General features: G+C 45.8%; 1 long non-coding RNA gene across 4 annotated transcripts; it reads right to left on the bottom strand.

Annotated features, from left to right (window-relative positions):
- Positions 1 to 995: 995 nt before the first annotated feature.
- On the bottom strand, positions 996 to 21,557 carry LOC128932452 (uncharacterized). 4 transcript variants are annotated; one of them, XR_013519182.1, is made up of 3 exons: positions 11,648 to 21,557; positions 7,867 to 10,767; positions 996 to 7,554 (listed from the first exon to the last, which is right to left on the bottom strand). It is a non-coding gene; the product is annotated as an uncharacterized LOC128932452 (long non-coding RNA). The 4 variants fall into 4 exon arrangements; XR_013519180.1 differs by having other exon boundaries at positions 996 to 8,278; positions 8,786 to 10,767; XR_013519181.1 differs by having other exon boundaries at positions 996 to 10,023; positions 10,646 to 10,767.
- Positions 21,558 to 21,902: the final 345 nt, after the last annotated feature.

The raw sequence follows: 21,902 nt of genomic DNA, 5'->3' as shown, positions 1-21,902 counted from the left end.
TCCTGGGACATCTGTTTGTGAAAGCAGATTGCATTCAGCTGATGTATTCACCAGATGAGCGGGACGTGCCCCTCAGCCTAAAAGAGTTGAATGTGTGCTGGGGTGGTGGGGGGGCACAGATGTCAACCAAACGTTTTTAGTGCACAGAACCTCTGACGCACAAGTGTCTGCTGATGTTAATTCGGGGTGGCATCTCTCCCCGTGACTCACCAGTGGGTCCAACTGCCCACTGACCTCTGGAGCCGTTTGGGCCCTTCAGAGTGTGAAATTTCAATTTCTACATCAGACCTTTGACTGTCAGTCCCAGAAAAAATGCTTTATGTGAGAGCAAGATTGATGTTTTCCAGGTCAGCATTTCAGTGGGGGAAAGCAGAGAGGGAGAAAGCAATAATTTCCACCAGGCACACATCGCGTTTGTGAACACACCGTTCTCCCAGTACTGGGTCTACTTGATTGTGGAAGGCGGGCGGAGGGAGAGCAGCAGTGGAGATAACTGTTGGGTAATGAGCTTCATACCTGGGTACAGATGAACTAATCTGTACCACAAACCCCCATGACACGAGTTTACTTATGTAACAAACCTTCACACGTACCCCCGAACCTAAAATAAAAGCTTACAAGAAGACCCCATTCTGCAAACCCACACGAAAGTGCTGAGCTGCATTTAAACCCTGGGGATTCCCTAAAACACCAGGTGCCTGCATTGGACCCTCTCTCCAGCTGGATGTGAACGCAGGCCTAAGAGAGAACGGAGCCTACAAGAGGCTGAGTTGCCTTTTTCCTGCCCTCTGAAGAGGGAGGGCAGGTTGGTGTGGTTACCCAAGATGGTAGCCTCAGTAGGGCCTTTGTCCCACGTGGCCACAAACAAATAGCTTCACCTCTCTGCGTGCTCACTGCCAGGTGCTCCCCATGCCGGTGCCCACCCCACCTCCCAGTGTGTGCTGCCTCAGGCCCAAAGGAGCCCTTCCTTCCAAATAGGATCAGTCAACACAAAAACACTTGACTCTTTATCTGGGGGAGGACATTAAAGATGCCCCGTCCGTGTCTGTGGGATGAAACCATCGTGTGCTCTTCTTCCAGCACTCATCGTGCAGCCGCAATGGAGGGGGAACGGGACAAACTGGGAGACGTGACTCTCATCGGAGGGGTGACCTCGGCCCCTCCTCCCTCTGGTCACATCCAAGAGTCCCTTCCTGGCACCGAGCTCTCTGATGCAAATCTGATGGCTGCCGGGTCATCTGTCCAAAGCAGTGGAGTTTGTGGGGCCTCCTTGCATTGCCAATGCTCACAGTCACCTCTCTGCTGTTAGAGGGGACCCCAGCACAGCTGGAAAGTCATGTCAGCTCTTGGAGAAGACTTTGTAAACCAGCTATTTCTGTCCACAGATGGAGGATTCGGGGCACTGGATGCCCAAACTAGACCCGCTAGCAACTGAAACTAAGGTCATGCTGGTGACAGTGGAGCCACCTGAAGAATATCAAGGTAGTAAATTCATCGGGACTCAGTGGTTAACCAGGCAGAGGGAATGAGGAAGGAGAAAGCTTAGGGTTCCTCTTAGCCGAGGGAGGGCAGGAAGAGGTGGTGATGTGACATTCCCTGGAGCTGCAGGTGTCTCTGTGACAGCCAACTCCCCAGAACTGGAGAGCTCGATTCTGAAGCCATCAATGTCGAAGGATTTGGCCAGGTGTTTCAATGCGGGTTTTTTCATGAGTAGCCTGCACTGAGATATGTTATGTGCACTTGACTTAACTATATTTACTGCTGGCTGGGAGGTGAAAATTCATTGCACATGAATCTAGGGTGATGTAGTTAGAAGAAACAACATGAGTCGAGTTGAGTTATTGGGCCAGTGGCCCCCAAATAAGAAGTGACACCCTGCGGGCACAAGGTAACTCTCCAGGGTGTGGGGAAAATACTGGGTTTTTACAAATAAGAGATTAAACTTCCCCAGTATCTAAAATACACAGAGTGATGTATGTGTAAGATGTACACAAAAATGAATGCGGGCTGGTAAGGGTCCGCCATGACCAACGTCTGGGAAGGAACTGGCTGCTGAGGAAGGGGACACACATGGGCATCCGGCCACTGCCCCGGCGAGCACTCTCTGAGCTTGATCTAGTGAGAGGAGGGGGAAGAACACAAAAGAATGTGAGTAACAGAGGGGCCTTTTTTTTTATATATAAAAGAGTAAGATTTGGTGGCTCACACCTGTAATCCCAGCACTTTGGGAGGCCAAGGCAGGCGAATCACAGGGTCAAGAGATTGAGACCATCCTGACCAACATCGTGAAACCTTGTCTCTACTAAAAATACAAAAATTAGCTGGGTGTGGCAGGGTGCATTTGTAGTCCCAGCTACTCTGGAGGCTGAGGCAGGAGAATCACTTGAACCTGGGAGGAGGAGTTTGCAGTGAGCCAAGATCGCGCCACTGCACTCCAGCCTCGTGACAGAGCGAGACTCTGTTAAAAAAAAAGTAAGATTTTACTTTGGAAAACTCTAGGGAAAAAGTGATTATTGACTAGAATAATCGCAGGCTTGGGTCCCGAAGCGTCTGTGGCCTCTCAGCACAACAAATACGGACACAGCAAACACGGCTACTTTTCGGGGCCTGAGACCTTCTGTGTAGTACCTGGAGGACTCCCCGCACACACCCCTCCACACCTACCACTCACACACAACACATACACAATACACAACACATCCCACACACACACAACACACATCCCACACACACTCCATACACACCCCCACACACACACACTACATACACCACACATATCACATTCATGCACACACGCCCCTCCACACCCACGACGCACACAACACACAACACATCCCACACACACTCCATACACGATACACACAACACACATCCCACATACACTCCATACACCACACACACATACACAGCACACATACTACATATACCACACATATCATATTTATGCATGCACACTCCTCCACACCCATGACACATACAACACATACACAACACACAACATATACCACATACACTCCATACATGATACATACAACACACATCCCACACACACTCCATATACACCCCACACACACACACTACATATACCACACATATCACATTCATGCATGCACACCCCTCCACACCCACCACAAAACACAATAACACAACACATACACAACACACATCCCACACACACTACATACACCACACACACACAGCACACATACTACATACACCACACATATCACATTCATGCATGCACACCCCTCCACACCCACCACAAAACACAATAACACAACACATACACAACACACATCCCACACACACTGCATACACCACACACTTCACACACACACCCATAGCATACATACTACATATCCCACACACATCACATTCATGCATGCACACCCCTCCAACCCACCACACAACACAACCACACAACACACATCCCACACACACTACATATATCACACACTACACACACATCACACACACATACATAGCGCACATGCTACATACACCACACACATCACATTCACACATGTCACAAACACACCACACATGCATCCTCTGCTCAGGAAAGTGTCAGGATCTGGCTAAGCCAATGGACAGGGCTTCGGCCCCTCACCCTCCACTTCAGGAGGGAAAGGAGAGGTATCTCCCTGAGACCCCACCTGAAGGTGTCCTGTGGCCTCATGAAGTGGTCCCAGAGAGGGGCCCCTTTAGGCATGGCCAAGTCCCCACCATGCTCTCCAGGCGCATGGGCATTTTCGATGGTACTTGCCATCCCCCAGGCTAGGGTGGTTTCCCCTCACCCAGGGCCAGTGCCCTTGAGAGCCAACTCAGCCCCACTGCCTCCTCCCTGGCGTCTGGGTGGATGGCTCATGGCCCTGACCCCTCGGCACCCCCTCATCCTTGGCTCTGCCAGCACCACGGCTGTTCACCAGAAGAGCCCAGAGCTCCCAGTGAGGACAGCGTCCGGGAAGGCCGTTCTCCTGCTGCAGGCAGTGGTCAATTCCAGGCGCTGAATGACCCTCCAAGCTGGGTCAAGCCCTGGCTCTGCCACTTCCTGGCACCTGTACTGGAGCCGCAGTCTCCTCTGTCAAATGGAGGAGCCACGACTGTGCCTGGCCGCTGTGTGGATGAAGGATGTCACGCCCAAAGCCAACCCAGCTCTCCAAAAATAGCAGCGGTGTCATTCCTACTGACACTTAGAAATACACACAGAACTGGGGCGATGTAAAAACAATTGGAAATCAGCTAAAAATAAAATCAAGGTGACGTGTGCTGAGGTCCTGGATGGTCCTAACTAGACAGGTGGCCTCAGCCTGGTCTCCCGGCCCATCAGCAGTGCCAGGAGAGGCGCGCCAGCCCCTGACACCCAGGGCCTTCCTGCCTTTGGTTAAGTAGTTGCTGTGCCATCAGTTCTGTTTAGCCTCCCTCATGCCTGCCTCTGAGTAATGTTCAGTGTCAGCCCTAATTAAACCCAAGAGCGCTTTTCCAACTCAAAGAAGAGGTATTGGCCCATGTTGGGCTGAACAACTGCCTCCCCTGGGCCCAACAATCCCATATTTAATCAATAAACTGAGCAGCCAGAGGCCCTGACCAAGGGTAGGAATTTCAAAGCCAGGGGATGTCCCTGCCCAGGAGAAGGCCCGGCAGGGAGCAAGGATATTGTAGGAAACGTCCTCCCAAGGCCCAGCCTGCAGAGGTGCGACATAGTCAGTGGCACCATCGTCACGACGCCCAGGGCTGTAACAGGCCATTTCCTCCTCACAGTAACCTGCAAGGCAGAAGTTATCACTTGCTGCAGATGCAGAAACACAGCTATAAATGGTCCCATGACCTCACCCAGAGTCTCACCATGGGGAACTGGCTGCTCAAACCCAGACTGTCTGGCTTAAAAAGTTGTATTTCTACCCACGGGACCGCGCTGATGATCCGATCCACACATTAATTTCATCAATCGTGTGCCCAGCTCCACGCAGAGCCTGGGGAGGCAGAGATGGCAGTGGGCACCTGCTGGGAGGAGGCAGTGCTTGAGAGCTCCTGCCTCCGGTCCCAGATCTTCCTCTGCACTGAGGGGTCCTGGGCCTCCTTTATCAACCCTGACAGCCCCTTCAGCCACTCTTTGGCGCCCTTAGACTGCACCATGGACAGGAGCCTCGGAGCTCAGCAGGGAAGGCCAGGCCGGAATCCACTCCACATTGGGGGTGTGCTGTTCCGTCTCAGAGGGCTCCAAGTGCCTGCCCAGCCAGCTCTCCCTCCCTGCCTGCAACGGTGCAAGCCCCTGCAAGCATGCTCCTAAACACAGATCTCCAGTCAACTTAAAACCATTGTCAGGCCCAATGCAGTGGCTCACACCTGTAATCCCCGCACTGTGGGAGGCCGAGGCAGTGGATGGATCACTTGAGGTCAGGAGTTCAAGACCAGCCTGGCCAACAAAGCAAAACCCCATCTCTACTAAAAATACAAAAATTCACCAAGTGTGGTGGTGGACACCTGTAATCCCAGCTACTGGGGAGGCTGAGGCAGAAGACTCGCCTGAACCCAGGAGGCGGAGGCTGCAAGGAGCAGAGATAGCGCCATTGCACTCCAGCCTGGGCAATAGAGTGAGACTCTGTCTCAAAAAAACAAAACAAACAAACAAAAAAAAACACACAAAAAAGAACTATTGTCATCTGGGTGGTAGTTTCTGATAGATTAAGATTCGTTTATTTCATTAAGCAATGAACTGTGTGCTCCCCTATGAAATAACAAGGACATTTCATTTTTCCAGTAAATGGATAGGAGCATAAAAAGTAATATGCTGTTTAAAGTAAAATATTGAACAAATTAAAAATTATCAAATGCCACGTAACCCCAGGCTTTCACCTGTTTGAAACTAATATACCCTAAAAAGAAAAAGAGACTAGATTTTATGGGAGAAGCAACGTTTTTAGGATTTATGGATTCCCTTCTGACAGCGTTGCCCACAGTAGAGTCTGCAGAAGAGCTGACGCTCACCGTGGGGCTACGGAAAACAGGGCTGGCTCTGAAAAGTTCGAGAAGCCTCCTGTAACCCAAAGTTAAACACGCCGCTGCAGGACTGCCCAAGCCTTCAGTGTGCGAATAAGCACAGTCAGGCTGAGGGAGGTAAGTGGCATATGACGTTCCCAAACTTGTGTGACCACAAGGATCCTTTGCGTGTGAGTGGTAGTGACATGGAGAGGCCATCTGTGATGGGTCCCAGGAGACCGTTCAACAGAACCAAGTTTAGGAAATTCTGCACTGGACAAATGCCAGCCCCAGAGGGTACAAGACAACACAGTTTCTCAGAATCACTGGGCATGTTCTTCCCAAATCTGCTAGAAGATGCCAAGACCCGACCTGGAACAAGACCTGCAGCTTCCCAGCAGAGAACAGCTACAGTCAGCCTTGAGCATCCCAACTTCCTGCTGCTCTCGCACGAGCTTCTGCTATACCTTTACTTAGAGTTAGTAAGTCTAATTCCCTCACCTTGTCATCGGCAACTGACAAAGGTGATTGGCACGGCCTTAGTGAATAGTCCAGGCTTCCCAACTTCATCTTCATTGCCAAGTTCTACATGATTTTTTTTTTTTTTGAGATGAGTTTCCCTCTTGTTGCCTAGGCTGGAGCACAATGGCATGACCTTAGCCTACTGCAACCTCCGCCTCCCAGGTTCAAGTGATTCTCCTGCCTCAGCCTCCCTAGTAGCTGGGATTACAGGCTCCCACCACCACACCCAGCTAATTTTTGTATTTTTAGTAGAGACAGGGTTTCTCCATGTTGGCCAGGCTGGTCTCGAACTCCTGACCTCGGGTGATCCAGCCGCCTCAGCCTCCCAAAGTGCTGGGATTACAGGCATGAGCCACCGTGCTAGGCCAAGTTCTGCATGATTTTTGACACAGGTTTACAGGTTTACAGGTTTGAGCCTACAAGACCCCTGTGCTCTGCCACTCCTCCTAAGCCTCCTGCCTGTACCTGCCATGAGGCCTCCAGGTGGACATGGAGTCCAGGCCGTGGTTGCAGTGCCAAAGCGTTTCGGCTTTCCATGGGTGTCAGTGTCATTAAGGGACACTGATTAGAACACTCTGCTCTTTCAGTAGATTTTCAGTTAAAAGGAAGAAAAGATTGAAGGCCATTCTGCCATTAATTACCCGTGTGGCCACTTATGAACCAGTGAAGTCCTCAGCCTCTCAGAATCCTAATCCAAACACTGATTTCCACAGTCCCTTAATCAAAATAAATGCCCACACTCAGATACAGTGGGATATATCTCCGCCCTTTTCCAGCAGCTTTCCCTCTGCTGTAAGGATACCCATCACTAACGGAGCCGTCACGGAGAGCCAGGCTGGGTGAATCAATCTTTGTCTTATTTAACCTCTCAGCCACTGCGTCAGGAGCTAGATAGGACCTCAGAGCCGTTTTACCTCAATTCGAGGTGCTCCTGGCAATGCGCCACGTGAACTGCAGTCCACTTACTCCAAGGAATAAATCACGCTGTTGTGTAGGGTACACTGGACTAAGTCACCTCGTCACTGCCGCTCCCCAGCCGGACACACCCAGGACCTGTGGAGCACGAAATCAGAAAAGCAAACAGACACACCACTCAGAGCGGAGCCAGCCTGCAGGCTGGAGAGGGGCTGGGATTCGCAGACATTTAAAAACTATCAGTTCGAATCATCTGCAATGAGTGTGTTATGAATAAAATCATGGATTCACTGTACTTTTTTTTCTAAATACAAAACCGATTCGGGCACACTGTGTGTCCCTGGTCCGAGGTGACCTTCCGGCTGGCCTCTCCCAGCTCGGAGCCCTCCTCCTGCCTGTTTCCACAGAAGCTTTAGCTGTTAGGCCCAGATGCTGGTGCTCCTCACTCACCTGGGAAAGCAAACGACCGTTTCCATGCGCAACATACGTCCCAACGAAGGGATTCTGCAGGTAGAGCTCCTAGTTTTAACCTCCCACCATCACATGCTCAGGGGTAGAGTCAGAAGGAGGCCGACATTTCCGCTAGACTGAAACCACAGGGTCAGGCTTTCAGAGGTGGAAAGGACGCCAGAAGGCTGCTTCTCAGAGGGTCCATTGTACAGGCAGGACACCAAGGCCGTGGGAGGCCAAGCTCGGCTATGGTCACGCGTGGTTCTGCTACTGGCCCATGAAGCCAGGTCTTCCGAGACCACGTCTGTCTCCGGAGATTACATGAACACATTCTTCAATCCACGTGAAAACTAGGTCACAAAGCGCAGGTTGAGAAACATTTCTGAGGCGTCCTCTGTTGCTTAGGATGACTCTAGTTGGAGAAGACAGTCTGTTTACGGAAAATCACCTCCTCAGAAACTATTTTTCTAGCCATCATCATGTGCTTATGGAAAAACATTGTTCAATGATGAACACCAGAACACACACTCGGGAGCAAGCCAGAGTTCCTCGTTCTGTTTTGGTTTTCATTTTCTTTTGTTATATAAAGAGGATTTTCATTCTTGCCACCCTCATAAGCTGTGTTCAAACGCTTCATCTCCAGTTACATGCTGGACATAGAGCAGAAGTGGAAATTTTTTTGAAAAGGGCCAGACAGTAACTATTCTAGCTTTGCAGGTCACATGGTGTAGTCTTGAGCATTCTCCAGAGACACAGGATCAATAGAATATATATGTACATGTACGTGTATATTTACACACCCACACACCTGCATATATGTGTATATATATCTACATGTACATGTGTGTATATATACAAGAATATACGTAGATACGTGTGTGTCTATATATATATAATTTATTCTTAGGAATTGACTCACATGATCATGAAGTCTGAGGCTGAAGGCTGAGAAGTCCCATGATCTGCCACGTGCAGGCTGGAGACCCAGGAAAGCCTGTGTAGTTTGAGGGCCTGAGTGTGGGAGAACTGATGGAGTAGATGCCAGGCCTGGTCTAAGGTTTGGAGAACAAGAAGTAGTGAGAGCAGGAGAAGAGCCATGTTCCAGCTCAACAGGCCAGACAGGGAGCAAAGTCAACCTTCCTCCCCATTGTATTCTAACCATGCCTTCAACGGATTGGATGCACCATCCACACTGACTAGGGCCATCTGATTTAGTCCACCATTTAAACGTCCAACTCTTCCAGACACACCCTTGCAGACACACCAGAAATAATGTTTAACCACATATCTGGGCACCCCGTGGCCCAATCAAGTTGATACATAAAACCAACCATCACATCTGGTCTCTGCTGCAACTATTCAACTCCACCCTCCTGGCATGAAAGCAGCCACAGACAAAGTGTAAACAAGTAGGAATAGCTGTGTACTAATAAAACTTTATTTACAAAACTAGGCCATTGGCCAGATTTGCCAACCCCTGTTATGAATAATGACAATGTTTCTGTGTAGAATGCTGAGTGAATTATCGTGGCATCAGCGAATATATTTTGGAATCTCACAAGCATTAATTAAGCATTTTAACATTTTACTGACCTGTTAGCACTTTGCCTGGGCAAGCTGTCATGTGTAGTCGTAATCACTATCACATTTGAGAAAATATTTCAAGAACACTGTTGTGAAGACTTGTAGAGAAGCCAACATTCAGGACATTCAACAGGAAGGGTCAGGAATGTGTGAGCTGTGAGTGTTTATTCCACTTCCACAAAGCTAAGAAGCATCTAGAAATACATCAGTAACAATAATGGCCCTAGGTACAGGGATTTTTTCTCTCTCACTAACACTTTGTGAAATAATTCTACACACCCCTCTTCCACAGTGGGTCTCTAGAAAGCTCTGCCTCTGGATTTCTACGGTGTGGACTGTGTTACATTCTCATAAAACACAGCACAATACCCATCCCCTGCTGCAAACTGCATATTGGGGTAGACCTGATCAAAAGTTTTCTGCAGGAATCTGCTGGGCACAATGGCTCATGCCTATAATCCCAGCACTTTGGGAGGCCGAGGTGGGCGGATTGCTTGAGTCCGGGAGTTTGAGACCAGCCTGACCGAAGATTATGGTAAGCTCTGACGTTCAGGTAGGCATGCAGTCTGGTTCCTGAGAGGGGAGAGTATGGGAGGGGAGAGGAAGGAATTACTTGAAGATCTGAGGAAGGCAGGTGTGGATGGAGAGAGGAGAACCAGGAGGGGCAGCAAGAAAGGGACAGGTGTGGGCACAGAAGGAAGAAAGATGAATGGGCCTCAGGTGGCACGAGAGAAAACTCCAGAATCCCACGAAGCACATTCCAGCAAGCTCTGAAGGGGACACTGTACCCAAGAATTCCATAACCAGCCCAGGTGCCGGCCACAAAAAAAGGCCGTGGGAAGACAGTCTCAGGTGGAGGGGCCCAGAAGTTGCAACCCCCACCCCATTCCACCTGCAAACTCCAGCCAGAGGAGGGAAGTCAGAGAAAGCAGCACGGAAGCGGGCGAATGTAGCAGCAAAGGGTAGTGGCAAGTAAGAAACGCCGTAACAAAGCACCTGGTCCAAGAAACTGTAAATGGGAGTAATAAAATCAACGCAGGCCGGGTACAGTGGCTCATGCCTGGAATTCCAGCACTTTGGGAGGCCAAGGTGGGTGGATTGCTTGAGCCCAGGAGCTCAAGACCAGCCCGGGAAACATGGTAAAACCCCATCTCTACAAAATATACAAAAACTATCCAGGAGTGGTGGCACATACCTGTGGTCCCAGCTACCAGGGAGGCTGAGACAAGAGGATCACTTGAGCCAGAGAGGTTGAGATTGCAATGAGCTGAGATCGTGCCACTGCACTCCAGCCTGGGTGACAGAGCGAGACCCTGTCTTAAAAAAATATATCAATGTAAATGCCAAAACAATTGTTCTTAAAAAATACAAAAAAAAAAACCCTCAATATACTAAAAATCTGTTTCTAGAATCCCAAAGTCACAGAAATAGAACTCATAAAGGGGAAAAGTGGACACATGCTAAATGTTTAATCACACATGGGTTCTCCTCAGCAGGAGGAAATGAGAGTGAGAACCTCCCAAGCACCAGCAAGCAGTGAGGGGCAAGTGCTTCAAACAGACAGACAGACAAAGAAGGATAAAACACAAAATCAAGAGGAGCATGAAAAGACAGTAGGCATATAAGGGAGAGCAGTACACAGCCTTAAAAATCATGTTCCGGGCCAGGTGCGGTGGCTCACGCCTGTAATCCCAACACTGTGGGAGGCTGAGGCAGGCGGCTCACCTGAGGTCAGGAGTTCGAGACCAACCTGACCAACATGGTGAAACTCCATCTCTACTAAAAATACTAAATTAGCCAAGCGTGGTGCCGAGCTACTTGGGAGGCTGAGACATGAGAACACCTTAAACCCAGGAGGCAGAGGTTGCAGTTAGCAGAGATCACGCCATTGCACTCTAGCCTGGGAAACAGAGCAAGACTCCGTCTAAAAAAAAAAATCATGTTCCAGATGAAAACCTAATGACACAAAATTATTTCTATAATTTCAACAATGAGGCTCGGTGTGTGAATGATCCCAGCACCCAGGTAATGAACACTATACTCAATAGTTTTTCAGCACTTGCCTCCTTCCCAGCCTCCCCTAGTTACAGTCCCCATTTTTACATCCATGTGTACCCAATGTCTAGCTCGCACTTATCAGTGAGAACATGTGGTATTTGGTTTTCTGTTCTTAAGCTAATTCACCTAGGATCCTGACCTCCAGCTGCATCCATGTTGCTGCACAGGACATGAGTTTATCCTTTTTTATGGCCATGTAGAGGTCCCACATTTTCTTTATCCAATCCACCAGTGACAGACAGCTAGGTTGATTCCATGTCTTTGCCATTGTGACTGCTGCTGCAATGAACGTATGAGTGCATGTGACTTTTTGGTAGAATGATTTATTTTCCTTGGATATATACCCAGTAATGGGACGGCTGGGTCAAATGGTAGTTCTGTTTTAAGTTCTTTGAGAAATCTCCAGACAGCTTTCCACAGTGGCTGAACTGATTTACATTCCCACCAACAGTGTATAAGCATTCCCTTTTCTCTGCTGCTTTCCAGCAGCTATTTGTTTTCTTTTTTTTTTTTTTTACTTTTTAGTAACAGCCATTCTGATTGGTGTGAGATGTTAGCTCATTGTGGTTTCGATTTGCATTTACATGATGATTAATGACGCTGAGCATTTCTTCTGTTTGTTGGTCACCTGTATGTCTTCTTTTGAGAAGCGTGTGTTCACTGCTTCTCAGTCTCTGGGCTAAGATCAAGCGTGAGAAGTGTGTGTTCACATCTTTAGCCCACATTTTAATGGGTTTTTTTTCTTTTTGAATTATTTGAGTTCCTTATTGATAGAGTGTGGATACTGTCTCCATGCAAATCTCATATTGAAATGTAATCCCCAATGGTGGAGGTGGAATCCGGTGGCAGGTGATTGACTCAAAGGGGCAGATTTCTCATGAATGCTTTAGCACCATTTCGGTTGGTCCTGTCCTCAGGATAGTGGGAGCAGGTACATCAGATGGTGAAAGCAGGAGCACGAGAGCACGAGGCAGACTGTACGCTTCCTGAGGCCTCCCGGAAGCAGGTGCTCCCGGGCTTCTTGTACAGCCTGCAGAACCGTGAGCCAATTAAACCTCTTTTCTTTACAGATTACCCAGACTCAGGTATTTCTTTACAGCAATGCAAGGATGGACTAATACACTTATAGATTCTGGATACTAGCCCTTTTCCACATGCATACTTCGGGAACATTTTCTCCCATCCTGAAGGTTTTCTGTTTACTCTGCTGATAGTTTCGTTTGCTGTGCTGTGCAGAGGCTCTTTAGCATAATTAGGTCCCACTTGTCAATTTTCAGTTTTGTTGCAATTGCCTTTGAGTACCTAGTCATAAATTCTTTCCCAAGGCCAGAATGGTATTTCCTAGGTTTCCTTCTAGGATTTGTATAGTCTGAAGTCCTACATTTAAACTTTTAACCCATCTTGAGTTACTTTTTGTACACAGTACAAGGTAGGGGTCCTTTTACTCTATACACTCATCTGCATATAGCTGTCGAGCTCTCCAGGCACCATTTATTGAATAGGAAGTTCTCTCCCCATCGCTTATTTTTGTCAACTTTGTAGAAAATCTGATGGCTCTAGGTGCGCGGCTTTATTTCTGTCTTCTCTATTCTGCTGCTTTGTCTATGTCTCTTTTGCACCAGCACCGTGCCGTTTGCGTTAGCTTGAGGTTGGGTGCTATGATGCCTCCAACTTTGTTCTTTTTGCTTAGGATCATCTTGGCTATTTGAGCTGTTTTTTTGGTCCCATATGAATTTTAGGATTGTTTTTTCTAATGCTGTGCAAAATGATGTTGGTAGTTTGATAAAAATAGTATTAAATCTATAGATTTCTTTGAGCAATAAGGCCATTTTAATGATATGGCTTCTTTCAGTACATGAGCATAAAGTATTTTTCCATTTGTCTGTCATCCAGGATTTCTTTCAGCAGTGTTTTTAGTTCTCCTTGTAGAGACGTATTCCTAGGTAGGAGTGTGCGTGTGTATCTGCACGTGTGCACGCGTGTGTGCGCGCGTGTGTGCGTGTGCACGTGTGTGTGCATGCGTGTGTGCGTATGTGTGTGCGTGTGTGCGCGTGTGTGTGCATGCATGTGTGTGTGCGTGTGTGTGCGTGTCTATTATAAATTTGATCATTACTGGTGTATAGAAATACCACTGCTTTTTGTATATTGATTTTGTATACTGAAACTTTGTTGAAGTCACTTATCATTTCTAGGAGCCTTTTGGTGTGGTCTTTAGCGTTTTCCAGGTGTAGAATCATATCATCAGCCAAAAGAGATGATTTGGCTTCTTTCCCTATTTGATGCCTTTTATTTCTTTCCCTCGCCTGATTGAGCAGGCTGGGACTTTCAGAACTATGCTGAACAGGAGTGGTGAGAGTAGGCATCCTTGTCTTGTTTTAGTTCTTTACAGAAATGCTTCCAGCTTTTGCTCATTCCGTACAATGACGGCGACTGTCATAGACGGCTCTCATTATTGTGAAGTATGGTCCTTTGATGCCTAGTTTGTTGAAGGTTTTTATCATAAAAGGATGTTGGATTTTATTGAAAGCTTTTTCCATGTCTATTGAGGTGGTTATATGGTTTTCGGCTTTCATTCTTTTATGTGGCAGGTAAATCACATTTATTGATTGTGTATGTTGAACCAACCTTGCATCCTGGTCGGAAGCCTAATTGATCGTGGTGAATTAACTTTTTCATGTGCTGTTGGATTCAGTCTGCTAGTATTTTGTTCATGATTCTTGCATCTGTGTTTATTAGGGATATTGGCCTTTAGTTCTCTTTTTTCAATGTGTCTTCACCCAGTTTTGACATCAGAGTGATACTAGCTTCACAGTATCAGTTAGGGAGGAGTCCTTCCTCCTCAATTTTTTTGAATACTTTCAGTAGAATTAGTACCCACTCTTCTTGTACATCTGGTAGAATTCAGTTGTGATTTCATCTGTCTTGGCTTTTTTTTTTTTTGGTAGGTTTTTGTTACTGATTCAGGTTTGGAACTTGATATTGATCTGCTCAGAGTTTCCATTTCTTCCTGATTCAATCTTGGGAGATTGTATATTTCTAGGAATTTATCCATTTTCTCTAGATTTTCTAGTTTGTGTGGATAGCTGTGTTCATAATAGTCTCTGGGAATCTTTCTTGTTTCTGTGAGTCCAGCTGAAATGTCACCTTTGTTGTTTCTCACTATGGTTATTTGGAGCTTCTCTCTTTTTTCTTTGTTAATCTAGCTAGCAGTCTACCAATCTTGTTTATTGTTTCAAAAAAACAACTTTTGGTTTTGTCAATTCTTTGTGTGAATTTTTTTTTCTTTCAGTTCTGCTCTAATTTTAGTATTTCTTTTCTTCTGCTAGCTTTGAGGTTAGTTCATTCTTGCTTTTCTAGTTCCCCTAGGTGAGGCTTTAGAGCCTGAATTTGAGATCTTGCTAATGTTTCCATGTAGGTGATTAGCACTATAAACTTTTCTGTTGACATTGATTTTGCTGCATCCCAGAGATTTTTGTTATATTGTGTCTTTCTTTTCATTTCAAAGATTTTTTTTTGTCTCTGTCTTAATTTTATTGTTTACCCAAAAGTCGTTTAGGAGCAAGTTATTTAATTTCCATGTAATTATGAGGTTTTGAGAGATCTTCTTCATACTGATATCTATGTCTACTCCACTGTGATCCGAGAGTATGGCTGGTACGATTTCAATCTTTTTTTAATGTACTGAGACTGGCTTTATGGCCGAGCATGTGGTTGATCTCAGAGCACTGCATGTGCACATGAGAAGAATCTCTACTTTGTTATTAATGGGTAGAGTATTCTGCAGATGTGTGTTAAGTCCGGTTGGTTGAGTGATGCAACCTTCTAATGTTGATTGAAGCTGTTTTCACTAGGAATTAGTTTACGTTTAACTTAGGAGCTGGAGAATGTAAGTCTTTACACATTCAATGAAAAACAAAGAATAGAAAACCATATTACATGGAAATTTCATTTTTATACATAAAACTATACACTACATAGTTATAAAAAAACTTCAACAAACAAACAACAGAGTTAGTAGTGGTTTAAGAGACCATTGAAAAACTATATTTTCTCTTTTTGGTTAATTATATTTTATATAATCTCTGATAAGTATGTATACCACAAGGAAACAAGTTATTTTAAAAATAAAATTGTAAAATAATTTGTATGGTGTAATTTGTAAGTCTATACATAAATTATAAGTACATTTATAAATATATAACCAGATGGCAGAGGAAGGACCAAGTATATCACAGACCATTATAACTGATAAAAGCTAGAATACAAAACAATGTGCTGGCCATGACTATTTCTGTGCCAAATAACAAAATGTTAAAATATTTTAAGTGCAAACTTTTTAGAACATAGAAAGAAACTGATGAAAACACAATTTTAGTCACCTATAATCCCAGCACTTTGGGAAGCCAAGGCGGGTGGGTCACCTGAGATCAGGAGCTTGAGACCAGCCTGGCCAATATGGTGAAGCGCCATCTCTACTAAAAATACAAAAATTAGCTGGGCATGGTAGTGCCTGTCTGTTATCCCAGCTGCTCGGGGAGCTGAGGCAAGAGAGGAGGTGGAGGTTGCAGTGAGCAGAGATCACGTGACTGCACTCCAGCCTGGGCAACAAAACAAGACTCTGTCTCAAAAAAAAGAAAGAAAGAAAGAAAAACATAATTTTAGTGGCAGACACTATTACACATCTTAAAGATGAGAAGTAGATCTTTAATAAGGATACTGAGCAAATAAATTATATAAATTAGGATGGCTGCTTTAGTAGATATATTAAGATTTCTGCCCTTTAAAGATGGAATACATATTAATTTTTCAAACTCATGAAACATTCACAAAAATACACCCTATACCAAACAATGAATTACATACCTCTGTAGATTTAAAAGAAAATGGTAATTACCAAATACTACTTTATAAAATTATGAATAATTTAAAAGTTACACTCAAAAAAATACAACTCTTGAGAACAATATTATACATGCCTACATAGTTTACAAATAAATATTCAATTTAAAAATGCCACAAATGCAAACTATTAAGAAAGTAATTATAATACTACACATCAGAGTGTATAAAATGGGCTCAAAACTGTACTCAGAAAAACAAGTCAAAATATTTTGTGTGTTCTTACTGTCATGTTCATTGGTAGCCACCGTCTATGGAGTATCCACGATGTTCCAACACAGTGCTAAATACTGAATACAGATTATCTAATTTAGCTACTTCCTGAGTCTTACCAGGTACATGTTCATAATTAGCATAAAGGTGAATGAAAGAAATCTCCCAATCAAGGAGCTGAAAAACAAGGCATCAAAATGCCTTCAAGGAAAACATGTAAGACATATGAAAAGAATGAAGAAAGATGGAAAATAGGAAACAATGAATGAGTAAAGAGAAAAAGGAAAATTAATAATTCTAAGAGCTGGTTCTCTGAAAAGACAATAAGGGAACCACTGAGAAGCCTAATTATGTAGAAAACAAAGAAAAAACAAATACACACTGTTGGGATTTATCAAAGGGATGTGAACGGTATGGAGGAGATCTCAAAATATAAACAATACTACAGTCGTCTCTCACTTCTATATTTGAAAGACAGAATCTCAATGCAGAAGGTTCTCTAAAAAATCACCAACATTGGTTGTTAAAAGGAGATATTTGAAAGATATAGGGGCTTATAAACACACGTTATTTCCCTCCTGAGTTCAGAACCAAGAAAAAAAAAATAAGACATGGAAGACAGGCAGGTGTCAAGTAGAATATCAACTCAATACTGATACGCCAATCAGGGCAACCAACTTTGAGGCCAAAAGGGCTTCCTAGCACCCCCTCTGCTGCCCGCCACCCATGGCTAGCCCTGAAGCACCCTGCTGATGGTGCTGTCACTTGGACTGCCACCTCCCTAACCTGGAGGAAAAGGGAAGGAAAAGAAACAAACCCCCAGTGCTTGGAGCCCAGGAAAAGATGAGTGAGAAAAATGGACAATACTGTCATCTCCCTAACCACAGGCTAGAGCCCTCCTCCTCCTCCACAGTGACCCAAGAACAAGTGATATGGTTTGGCTGTGTCCCCACCCAAATCTTATCTTGAATTCCCAGGTGTTATGGGAGGGACCCAGCAGGAGGTAATTGAATCATGGGGGCAGGTCTTTCCCGTTCTTTTCTCATGATAGTGAATATCTCATGAGATCTGATGCTGTGTAAGGGGGAGTTTCCCTGCACAAGCTCTCTTTCTTTGCCTGCTGCCATCTATGTGAGACGTGACTTGCTGCTCCTTGCCTTCTGCCATCATCGTGAGGCTTCCTCATCCATGTGGAACTGTAAGCCCATTAAGCACTTTTTCCTGCATAAATTACCCAGTCTCGGGTATGTCTTTATCAGCAGGGTGAAGACAGACTGATACAGCAAGGGAGGAATGAAAAGAAACAAGAGCCTGGTGCTCACAGGGCTGGAGCCCATGAAAGGAGCTGTCCTCTCTCCGGCAATTTGGCTAGAATAATAATGAAGGAAGCAGTTCAGAGAGAAGGAAGTCTGCCTCCAAAAAAGGTACCTCACGAAGATGTTCTTGCTGGCTTTCAAATAACATAGGACCAGTGCACCAAATGAAGCCTTTGAGGCATAGTGGGAAAAAATAATGAAATAAATGGAAATGTTTACAATACATTTTAGAACCAAGCATAATTATCTCTCTAGATTTCTCTTTTATAAATATACAGAGGATATTCCTCTATTAAAAACTAGGGAAGGAAGTCCAGTGCTCTATAGAGAAAAAAATATACTGTCACCAAGTGAAGATTATTCCAGGAATGCAATATAAGACATCTATGAATACAAATCTTGTCAATTGGAGAAAGGATAAAAACCATATGATCACCTCAATAGATGCCAAAAGGCTTTTGATGATATTCAGTATGCATTATTCATTGTATATGTACACACACGCACTCCAAGGTTGGGGCTGCCTGCAAGCAGGGAGGATCACCTGTTATTACCCGGTTCCACTGCTGCTTGGAATGTGATGGTCAGATCCGCTCACATCTAAGAGAGAGAAGAACAGAGCCAGAGAACTAGCCAGGCAAGAGAGGTGAGGGGGCCACGCAGCAAGAAAGCGTGCCTCCGAGGTCAAGAACCATCTTGCCAGAGCTCACCCAGAGGGAGGCTTGCTGGAAAGAGGGGGTAAAAAAATATGGGATTCTCAGATTAAATACAGGACACTCGTTAGATATAAATCTCAGGTAAATAACGAATAATTTTTTGACTCCAACTATGTCCCAAATATCGAGCGGGACATGCACTAAAAAATTATTGGCTGGGTGCAGTGGCTCACGCCTGTAATCCCAACACTTTGAGAGGCCGAGGCGAGTGGATCATGAGGTCAGGAGTTCAAGACCAGCCTGGCTGAGATGGTGAAACCCCATCTCTACTAAAAATACAAAAATTAGCCAGGCACAGTGGCAGCACCTGTAATCCAGCTACTCAGGAGGCTGAGGCAGGAGAATCACTTGAACCCGGGTGGCAGAGGTTGCAGTGAGCGGAGATCACGCCACTGCACTCCAGCCTAGTTGACAGAGTGAAACTGTGTCTCAAAAATAACCTAATCATTTATCTGAAATTGAAATGTAACTAGGTATCCTGTATTTTATTTGCTAAATCTTGCAACCCTACAAAGACGCCAAGCCAGAGATGTGGCTCCCATGTCAGAGAACGTTGCAGCACGGTGGCCCCAAGAACTTGCAAATACCCGGCAAGGCACAAGAGCCATTTGTTCACCTGCTGCCCGGGATATCAGTGACTAATGTGATCAGAGCTGCGACCAAGCGAAAGAGCACACTGTAGTCGGATGCCTGGCTAGGAAGGCAACATCCGCACCTTGCTGCCCCTTCCCCCCATACCCCGCAGAGCATAGGGTAAACTTTGGCAAGGGAGGAGAAGACAGACATGCCGCTCCGTGGGCATTCCAGGAGGAAGGGGCGGGGCAAAAGAGTGGAACATCAGACCAAGCCCCTCCTGACTTCAAGACCCTCAGGTCACAGCTAGGGGAGGCTGGCGGGGAGCACGCAGGGAACTTTAATAGGACAAGAGGAGGCTGGAGATTCAAACTCTGTGGATGTTAACAACTAACTGACCAGGAAGTTGAAGAATCTGCCCAAGATGTTATTCAGGTGTATGCTGCCATTCAGCTTCGGAGTGGAGAAAAATAAAACCCTTTTATTATTTAATCCATTAGCCGATGTCTTGATTATTGATAAAGCACTAGCGCTATTCCCACTACAGTGAGAAATAAAAGAAAACTATCTCCGCTGTTGTTATTAAATATTCTTCTGGAATTTTGCTTGCTAATGCAATTAGGAAAGAAAAGACAGTAGGCGATCGCATACTGGAAAGGAGATAGCAATTATTTTTATTTGCAAATGATATAATTTTCTAACTGAAAAGTTATAAAAATCAGAGTTCAGTAAGCTGCTAGAAGAAATGAAAAGTATGAGCAGATTCCTCCTCTCACAGCAAGGCTTACAGACCGCCGGGACACCCAAATGCATTCCCCAGGCCCGGAGACTCACCCATAGCTGTGACAAGGATGAAATCCGGGGAAACACGTTCGCATGCTTCTATCTCTTCCCTGTCCAGACATCTGACCTCCTCCTGCCTTGGGGAGTGTGGGTAACCCCTCCCATGCGCACCGAGGCAGAAGAACTGTGCAGACCCCAGGCCCAATTAGTGCCTGAAGGATAACTCACTGCTTATTATATCTAGCCTATATATATATATATATATATATATATATATATATATATATATATAATCATACTAGTCCCATGTAATCTTCCTATAAAATCATATAATAACTTACTGCTTACTGTATCTAGCTCATATATATAATCATACTTAGTTCCATATAATCTTTCTATATAATCATATAGGTATTGTAGTCAGAGCTGTACTGACACACTCAGTGCTGATTTATAGAATCCTTCTATGTAATCATATAGTAGTTTGTAGTAGGAGGAATGCCTAGAGCAGTCACAGAACAGAAGCGGTACATGGGAAAACAGCCAGACCAGGACGAGAACCAAAGACCCAGGCGGTGGTGTCCCTGCCTGAAAGGGCATATGCTGTGTGGCAGGCTTGGAGCAGGAGCCTCTCCTCCTGATAAAGGACTTGTAGAACCTTGCCTCCAGTTCCTGTGGAAAGTAGGCCTCAGGCCTGAGACCCTGGAATTAACCGAGGGAGAGGAACCCCTCTGGTGTGACCAGTCACAGCAGCTGTACACCCTGTCAGTCTTTTCTCACTTCTGTGCTGGCTCAAAGCATCTTCCCATAAATATCTTAAGAGCAGAGCACAAGTCTGTCAGCTCCCAATGCATTGGCTTACAGTATCTTTCTATTAGAAACCCTTTGAAGTCTCCAGTCCCCACATATGAAGTGTCACGCACAACACCTGCTGCACACAGTCCACCTCCTTACCTCGGTGACCTAATAGGGGTGGACCCCTTTTCTGTACATGACCCTCTACTACTGTACACGGCACGGCCCCCTACTGCACATACCCCACCTCTCTGCCTGGGTGACACTATGGGGTGGTCCCATCGCTTGTGACTCATGTGATTATGTATGCCCTCCCACTAAGCCTATAGATGATGACCTCACTTACAACCCTTCCCCCTGCTTGTACCTAATAAATACAGATGCTTCTGCACATTCTGGGCCTTGTCTGTCCCCGCTCATAGGTGGTGTGGCCCCCCAAGTCCAGCTGTTCTTCTCCAGTTCTTCAGTGTCCTGTCTCTTTACTTCTTGGATCCTGCACCTCAGCACAGCATAAGGGACACCCCATGACCCTGTGGAGCCAAAAGCCCTACAGGGAGGAAGGGAGAGAAATTAGGATTATCACAGCAGGGGGACAAAGGCATGGATAGGAGATGAAGAATGGGTAAATAAGTGGGTGGGTGGATATGTTGGTGGGTGAGTGGCTGGGTGAGTGAGTGGGTGGGCAATTGAGTGACTGGGTGGATGTGTGGGTGGGTGAGTGAGTGGGTGGATGGATGTGTGGGTGGGTGAGTGGCTGGGTGGATGTGTGGGTGGGTAATGAGTGGGTGGGTGGATGTGTGGGTGGGTGAGTGAGTGGGTGGGTGGATGTGGATGGGTGAGTGGGTGGGTGGGTAAGTGAGTGGGTGGGTGGATGTGGATGGGTGAGTGGGTAGGTGGGTGAGTGGGTAGATGCCTGAACAGGTGGATGGATGGTGGGTGGGTGGGTGGATGGTTGGGTGGATGAGTGGGGTGGAGGCAGATGCATATGGATGGATGGATAGGTGAGGATGGATGTGTGAGTAGATGAGTGAATGGGTGGATGGATGGTGAGTGGTTGGGTGGATATGTGATTAGATGAGTGAATGGGTGGATGGATTGT

The sequence above is a fragment of the Callithrix jacchus genome, chromosome 6 (assembly GCF_049354715.1).
Source record: "Callithrix jacchus isolate 240 chromosome 6, calJac240_pri, whole genome shotgun sequence".
Taxonomy (NCBI): Eukaryota; Metazoa; Chordata; class Mammalia; order Primates; family Cebidae; genus Callithrix; species Callithrix jacchus.
This window is presented reverse-complemented; position numbering and strand designations above follow the sequence as displayed.